Source organism: Oncorhynchus kisutch, linkage group LG6 (genome assembly GCF_002021735.2).
Source record: "Oncorhynchus kisutch isolate 150728-3 linkage group LG6, Okis_V2, whole genome shotgun sequence".
Taxonomy (NCBI): domain Eukaryota; kingdom Metazoa; phylum Chordata; class Actinopteri; order Salmoniformes; family Salmonidae; genus Oncorhynchus; species Oncorhynchus kisutch.
In genome coordinates this window covers 66,972,570-66,981,262 of record NC_034179.2, presented here as the reverse complement: position 1 = coordinate 66,981,262, position 8,693 = coordinate 66,972,570, and positions in this window count along the sequence as shown.

Below are 8,693 nucleotides of genomic sequence, written 5' to 3'. Positions count from 1 at the left end.
GAGGTGGGGAGGGCAGAATAAATGGGATTTTTCTTAATGATAAATTATTTATAGTATCTGTGGAAGGGGCCTCTATCCCGCGCTGATCTAATAACCACACCCAGGCTGGTAGGCAGGCATACACACACACACACATATACATGCATGCACATGCACATACAAAATAATAATTCACGTGTGTTCATATACTGTAGAGATACATGAAGACTACAGCGCATGTCAGAAACACACAGTCATCTCCTGGGTGCTGTAGTAAAGTACCATCGGTCCTGCTAATAAAGAACAGTACAGCTAGCTCACATTCTCTAATCAGTTTGGTCATACTGTACACCAGGGCTGCACTACTCAAGTCCTCAAGGGCTACATTGCCATTGGCACTTCAACACGAGGGAGTAAAGAAATGGGAAAGAAATGTCTGTTTTATTGGACATTAAATGTCTTTGTATTACATTTTGCTGTCTTTTTGTTGTTGAAAACCGTAAGCAAAAATAAGTTAATAATAATATTGTGGTTCTGTTATATTGCCTTTTAAAAAATCTAACTTTATTTTGTCCGAGCCCCAAGTGGTTAAATAGGAAGTTTTACTTAGTAGGACCCTCTGAAATACAAAGTCAGACAGACAGACACACAACCAGTGAACCAAAATTGGTTCCTAGAACAAATTATTTGCACCCTGATACAACCGTTAGCTCAATGTCAGCACAGCCGGACAGTTTTAGTGTTTAGGGAACCTACTGTATCTCTTGTCATATCCCCACAATGTTCCCACAACCTAAAGAAACATTCTGGGAAGGTTTAAAGAACATACGAAATGTATTCTGGGAATGTTCTTGTAACATGAGGTGGGTTTTTTTGCACCATAAAAGAAACATTGTATAAACATCTGCACAACTGGACAGTTTCTTGTGTTTTGGGAACATATATTTCGTGATGTTGCCACCAGACTGTTCCCACAACCTAATGAAGCATTCTGCATAATCATCAGCACGACTCAACAGTTTTTGTGTTATGATACCATTTGCCGCAACTTAACGAATGTACTGAGAACCAATTTTGGTTTGCTGGGTAAACATTACTGGTACATTGCGTTATTATATTACCTAGAAACCTAATGAGAACATTTTGGGAATGTTCTATGGTGGTTGTTAGAGATGTTGGTGAATGTTAGGAGAACATTCCAACGATATTCAATAAACTAAAAAACATTAAATATATATTTAAAAAAAATCTGAACCGTTCTTTGAATGTTTTTGGGATGTTATCATCCTAAATTTTAGATAAAACCCTAATTAGAACTTAATGGGAATCTTAGCTAATGTTTTGGTAATGTTCCCGGTTTGCTGGGTACACACACACACACACACAGCTGCTAAAGTTACTGTACTCGTCCCTTTGTGTGGTTTGCTGCCCATTTGGGGCTGCACTTTATTACAGCAATTATTATTTTACGAACCTATTATTGGAGTATAAAAATGTCAGAGGTATACAGCTTACACATCTGCTCTGAGAGGAGAGGGAGAGAGGGGTAGGGAGGAGAGCTGAGGGGAGGATAATAAAGACAAATATGAAAGAAAAGAAAGCAAACGACAGGACGGGTATCTGGACAAGGAATCAATCAAATCCTGTTTCGAGCAACAGGTATTCCTATGTACTTGAAGTCTAACATCCATTCTGTACAGTAAAGTAAATCCTAATCATTGTTGTCTGCATCAATCTGGATGTTGGAGTCATCATTCAGTATGATCAAACTTCAAATATAACGTCTGTTTTATACATAATGTCATCTCTGAACGGCCAGGATGCTAGAATCAGGATACGAGGGTAGGAACAGTGTTTGTGAGTGTGTGTGTGTGTGTGTGTGCGTGAGTGAGTGAGTGTGTGTAGCCTGTCGTGTCTCAGCCCGACAGGGAAGTTCACAAAGAGTGGGAGGTTAGGGCGGAGGGCTGGGAGGGTGGGGTTGGGGGTTAGGGAGGGTGTTGGAGGTATGGGGTCTCCCCCTCTTTCTCACTAACAATGGGGAGGGCTTCAGACTGTCAACCTGGTGAAAAATGGACTTCCTGTCCCGGCTCGCAAACAGCAGGAAGTGGCTGAGAGAGAGAGAGAGCCACGCACACAAGCGCAGGCTGGACAAAGGGGGATACAGAGAAGGGACACAGACATCTATGTGTGTGTGTTTGTTTGTCTGTGTGCGTGTGTGTGTGTTTTTGCATGGGTATACCAGATGTACTGTACGGGTGTGTGTTTCTCCTGTTTTCCGTTCTCTCTCCATCAAACCCAATCCCACCACACTGGTCTGGTGCTGTGCCTACCAGCACAGGTTCAGGTTTAAGAGCTGAGAGTGAGGGATGGCTCTTTCTCCTCTGACCCGGTCATGCCCTGCCCATGCCCTTCTTATTCAAACATGGCTCCCACAGATGTGCTCTGCATCACATGACCGGGGGGGAGGGAGAGAGAGAAGATGGGCGATATGAGGGGAGAGTTAGATGGAGATGCTGACTGAGAGGAGGAGTAGATGAGGGGAGAGAGACGGAGGTAGAAAGATAGAAGAGAGTAAATGAGAATGGGGGAGAGTATGTGGAAGGGGCCGTGGAGGTGAAGGGCTGATCACAGTATCATAGGGTGAGCATGAGTGCAGGGGGGGGGGGGGGGGGGCAGTGGAGGGTTAAACTGGTTTTTCAGCCAGCTCATGAGCCTGTGCCTATACTCACATGAGTGACTCACATCCATAAACGTACAAAGCACACTCATACACGAGCGTATACATGCGGCACATGTGTAACTTTGTACAGATTTTGTGACTTTGCTTTTGTTCGAATTAACAAGTGAAATGCATGCAGTTGCATACCCACAGTACAGATACATTGCCATGCAGATTCATGCGGTATACTTTGTCATTATGCCTTTACCATGAAAAATAATTCATATCACCTGGCAAATACATCATGTGTTAGAGATACAGCACAGTCATCCTGTATTTTATTTATTTAACTTGAGAATTGTTGAAAAGACTTTAAAAAAAAAACATTGTATTTCCAAGGTCATTAAAACAATTTTGGTTTTCTTCAACTGTTGTGAATGTTGGTTGTCCTGGCAACCACTGTGTGCTCCTGGTCCAAACTGACCTCTGGAACACAAATATTTGCATGCATACAAATGTGTATAGTTTTACAAAATATTCTCATTACATTTGTTTTCAATTGATTTTTACTACTAAATTAGGACAGCACTTCATTTCCATGACTAGAATTTGCTTAGTAGTTAAATGTACTTACTGAAGCAATGTCACTTAGGACTAAATGCGCTAACCTACATTTTATTAGCTAATAAAGCCATTTTGAATGTGATCTATGTAGTTAGAGGTACATCATTGAGTTGACTACTGGATTTAATTCAATAAAACTAATCATGATAATGGTCTATTATATTTTTATTATAATAAGAATGTGAAGCCAAATAATAACTTCACATTTTTAATTGCAGTCATCATTTTACTTTATTTCTCGAACTTAAAATGTACATTTTGAGCTGTAAATTATATATTTAAAAAGGATGGCTTGTTACCTGAATAGTTAAAAGATTACAGGTAATGTAATATGAATAGATTCCATTGAAATAGATTCACATTTTCATGCATTGTGTTATTTTTCTCTGTGTGCTTTCCTTGTATTTATTAAATCAAATAATACCATAATAAATGTTTGCACAAATTATACAATACACAATGATCAAGATTTTTTAAAAACCAAATAATGTTTTTTTTTAATAACTTTACATTAGTATCACAGCAGAATTATTTTCAACATTTTCATTTTTCACAATGCTTTGCTAATAACTAATGGAGAACATGAGAACATATTGCTGCAATATTTTAAATTAGTTGTACAGGGTGTTCATGCAATGAATACATATATTTAGATATATTTATATTGATGATGGAGATTGTTCACCCGGTATGTGAAAACGGCTTAAATGTGGTTGTATCTACATTAGCTCTCATTCACTGCTGTAAGCACCACTGTGGGAGTGAAAACATGCAAGGGGAAAATGCCATCAAATTCCTGGGGTCTGGAAGCTCAAGTATGCTTGGAGTACAAAGATGATCCCTGCGTCGTTTAAAGACAATTTATAGATAAGAGGGCACTTAAAACTATTTTACTGTTTTGTTGTTGTTTATTTACTGATATTTACATGTTTCCTTTTATGATTTATACAAATGAACACAGAACCGTCTTTTCTTAGTACTAATAAGTAAAACAAACCAAATAGGATCTTTGAATATAATAATTGTGTGTATTTTTAGAATACGCATCAAAAGACAAACAATAAGTACCGGTATGTAATTAGAATGGAAAACAAATATTAAGTCTATCATTTGAAATTGTATCTAAAAAAACAAATAAGAGCGTACATTATTGTGACAGATACCTGTTTATTTATATCCCATTGCCCTGTGGTTAATTCCAGTGAATGAATGAAAATATCCCGTATACCCTAAGAAAGAAATACACTAAACCACCTGTGCCAGGACATTCACAGTCTCGCATAATCAAGATCTTCCCAAGCGAATCATCCCAAACTATTTAATCAATGGTACTGTAATAAAACAGGTTTGGCATATCATCAGTGTCGTGAGGGATAACTGATAGAATGTGACCCAGTTGTAATATATATAACCACCACTCAATGCTATCTCAGTCTGGGATGTGTGTGTGTATACAACCAGGGGTAGAGGCCTCGCCCTTTGAGCCGGGTCCCTACTAGTTCAGCTCCTGTCCACAGTGGAGATAAAGAGGGATTTGTCGTTTCTACTCACACTCTTTTTCTTTCTTCGTCTCTCTCTCTCTCTTTCTCTTCCTAATCGGACTGTTTGACAGCCGGAGTGCGCCAGCGGTAGCAGTATGAACAGAATGGGTGAGTCATTGTTTTGAACCCCTCCCCAGCATCTCCATATCTCTCTCTCTCTCGCTCTCTCTCTCTCTCCTTCTACCTCTTTTTCTCTCCCTCCCACTTTTGCTGCTCCATTACAGAGGGAATGGTTTTAAATGGGTAATTTGGGACATTAAAACCCCCAATGGTGTGCCCTCATTGTATCCCAGTACCGGAGTCAGTTTGTGCCAGATGGAGTCCCATGCCAATGTATCTAGACCCCTCTCCCAGGCTGTTCTGGAGTCAGTGGTCAGGCCCATGCTGAATACTGTAGATCTTTATTAATTAATATGGCTGCTGGAGCACCTTCACCAAGGCCTTAATATCACTCACATCTAATTAACCCAGTTACAATCATCCAGGGATAGTGGAGGGCACCCATACACAACAAAGATAAATGAGAAAGTGGGGTGTGTTTGTGTAGGTTTCCTTAGGCACATATATTTGCACTGTACAAGTGCATGAGCAAAGGCGGGGGGGGGGGGTATCTGCTTGCTTGCAAGTATATTTGCACTGTACATGTTTGAGCTTTGTGCATGACCTCTAGCATGTTTGCATATGGAGCAAAAGCGTTTGTGTATGTGTGTACATCTCAGCGAGTATACTATATATGGGACCGTAAAGGAGCGTATCTGTGTACGAGCGCGTTTCCCACATCCGCCCCCTTTGATGGCCTTGCCATCCTCACAGCCCTTTTCCCAGTGTAGAGGATCCATATGGGTGACAGTGATAACAGGATCAATGGGCTTGGAAAGCATAAGGAGAGGGTGGAACAGATGAAGGGAGGGGGAGTGGGATAACACTTCTCTCCTCTTCCCCATTCCCAAATCTGTGTGAAACCTGCCCCTTCGGCATGGGAACAGACAAACCCTGAATCAGCCAATCAGGGCGCTCCACACTGACAAGCAATGACTGAACACCAGCGCCTCCCCTAAATCTCAACACTGATGAGAACGCAATGGAACACCTTTCACTATTCAAACTTGCCCATCAGGTCTGCTGCCAAGTGTGTTTAAGAGTGTGAGGGAGGGAGTGTGTCTATTAGTGACAGTGTCGTTCTTGTAAACAAAGGACTCGATGTAATAAAACTTGTGTTCTAGTTTTCCCACAGTAGCATGTAAATATAGCTACTTTTTTATACATGGTAATTTCAGACTTTGAGAGCAATGGATGATATGGATGATGTTATAACAAATAAAGATATTATTATTTCTTCGTGGATGAGGCAATTGTGTATGCATGTTGCATCACCTGTGGACCAGATGAGCTCCTCTCATCTCCAGAACAGACTGAACACTCTGCCTGTATGTATGTGTATGCTCCATCCATTCTCACCCATATCTGACGCACTCATATGCACGCACACACACACGCACACACTCTCTCTCTTCTGGACTTTGGCTGGGGTTCAAAAGCAGCACCGCCGCCAGGCTGCATCTGTGGGCCTGGACATAAATCAAACAGAGAGGAAAAGAAGTGTGGAGAAAAAACAGATGCATGCAAAAATGAGTCTAGTCTCCCCCAACCCCTTAATTTCAAATTGCACATGGAGGGGAGAGAGTGTTCTCACATGGCCAGTGTTAAACGAACCACCCTAGGCTCTTCAACCTGGATGACTCAGAATATTTCTCATCTCTTTTTACCTTCACTAAGAGGAGGGGGAAAGGAGCTTCGCTAAGAGGAGGAGGAGTATAGGAGCTTCGCTAAGAGGAGGAGGATAGGATCTTCACTAAGAGGAGGAGGATAGGATCTTCACTAAGAGGAGGAGGATAGGAGCTTCACTAAGAGGAGGAGGATAGGATCTTCACTAAGAGGAGGAGGATAGGATCTTCACTAAGAGGAGGAGGATAGGAGCTTCATTAAGAGGAGGATAGGAGCTTCCCTAAGAGGAGGAGGATAGGAACATCACTAAGAGGAGGAGGAAGAGAGGAGCATCACGAAGAGGAGGAGGAGGATAGGAGCATCACTAAGAAGAGGGGTGGGAAAGGAGCTTCACTAAGAAGAGGAGGAGCAAAGGAGCTTCCACAAAAGAAGGAGGAAAGGAGCTTCACCAAGAGGAGGAGGATAGGAACATCACTAAGAGAAGGAGGATAGGAGCTTCATCAAGAGGAGAAGGATAGGAGCTTCACTAAGAGGAGGAGGATAGGAGCTTCACTAAGAGGAGGGGGATAAGAGCTTCACATAGAGGAGGAGGATAGGAGCTTCACTAAGAGGAGGGGGATAAGAGCTTGACATAAAGGACGAGGATAGGAGCATTAATTAGAGGAGGATGATAGGAGCATCAACAAGAGGAGGAGGATAGGAACGTCGCCAAGAGGAGGAGGATAGAAGATTCACATAGCGGAGGAGGATATGAACATCACGAAGAGAAGGAGGATAGGAGCATTAATAAGAGGAGGATGATAGGAGCTTCACCAAGCGGTGGAGGATAGGAGCTTCACCAAGAGGAGGAGGATAGGAACATCACTAAGAGAAGGAGGATAGGAGCATTAATAAGAGGAGGACGATAGGAGCTTCACCAATAGGAGGAGGATGGGAGCTTCACCAAGAGGAGGATAGGAGCTTCGCCAAGAGGAGGAGGATAGGAGCTTCACTAAGAGAAGGAGGATAGGAGCATCAATAAGAGGAGGATAGGAGCATCACCAAGTGGAGGACAGGAGATTCACCTAGAGGAGGAGGATAGGAGCATCACTAAGAACAGGGGCGGGATAGGAGCTTCACCAATAGGAGGAGGATGGGAGCATCGCCAAGAGGAGGACAGGAGCTTCGCCAAGAGGAGGAGGATATGAACATCACTTAGAGAAGGAGGATAAGATCTTCACCAAGAGGTGGAGGATAGGAGCTTCACTAAGAGGAGGGGGATGAGAGCATCACTAAGAGGAGGAGGGTAGGAGCTTCACATAGAGGAGGAGGATAGGAGATTCACTAAGAGGAGGAGGATAGGAGCTTCACTAAGAGGAGGCTGATAGGACCTTCACTAAGAGGAGGAGGATAGGAGCTTCACTAGGAGGAGGAGGATAGGAGCTTCACCAAGAGGCGGATAGGAGCTTCGCCAAGAGGAGGGGGATAGGAGTTTCGCCAAGAAGAGTAAAATAGGAGCTTCGCTAAGAGGAGGCTTATAGGAGCTTCACTAAGAGGAGGGGTGGGATAGGAGCTTCACTAAGAAGAGGAGGAGGATAGGAGCTTCACTAAGAGGAGGTGGAGGATAGGAGCTTCACCAAGAGGAGGTTGATAGGAGCTTCACCAAGAGTAGGGGGATAGGAACTTCGCCAAGAGGAGGAGGATAGGAACTTCACCAAGAGGAGGAGTATAGGCCCATCGCCAAGAGGAAGAGGATAGGAGCTTCACTAAGAAGAGTAGGAGAATAGGAGCGTCACCAAGAGGAGGAGGATAGGAGCTTCACTAAGAGGAGTAAAATAGGAGTTTCACTAAGAGGAAGATGGGAGTATCACTAAGAGGAGGAGGATAGGAGCTTCACTAAGAGGAGGAGGAGGATAGGAGCATCACGAAGAGGAGGAGGAGGATAGGAGCATCACTAAGAAGAGGGGCGGGATTGGAGCTCCACTAAGAAGAGTAGGAGGATAGGAGCTTCACTAAGAGGAGCAGGAGGATAGGAGCTTCACTATGTGGAAGAGGATAGGAACTTCACCAAGAGGTGGAGTATAGGCCCATCACCAAGAGGAAGAGGATAGGAGCTTCACTAAGAGGAGCAGGATAGGAGTTTCACCAAGAGGTGGAGGATAGGATCTTCACCAAGATGAGGATAA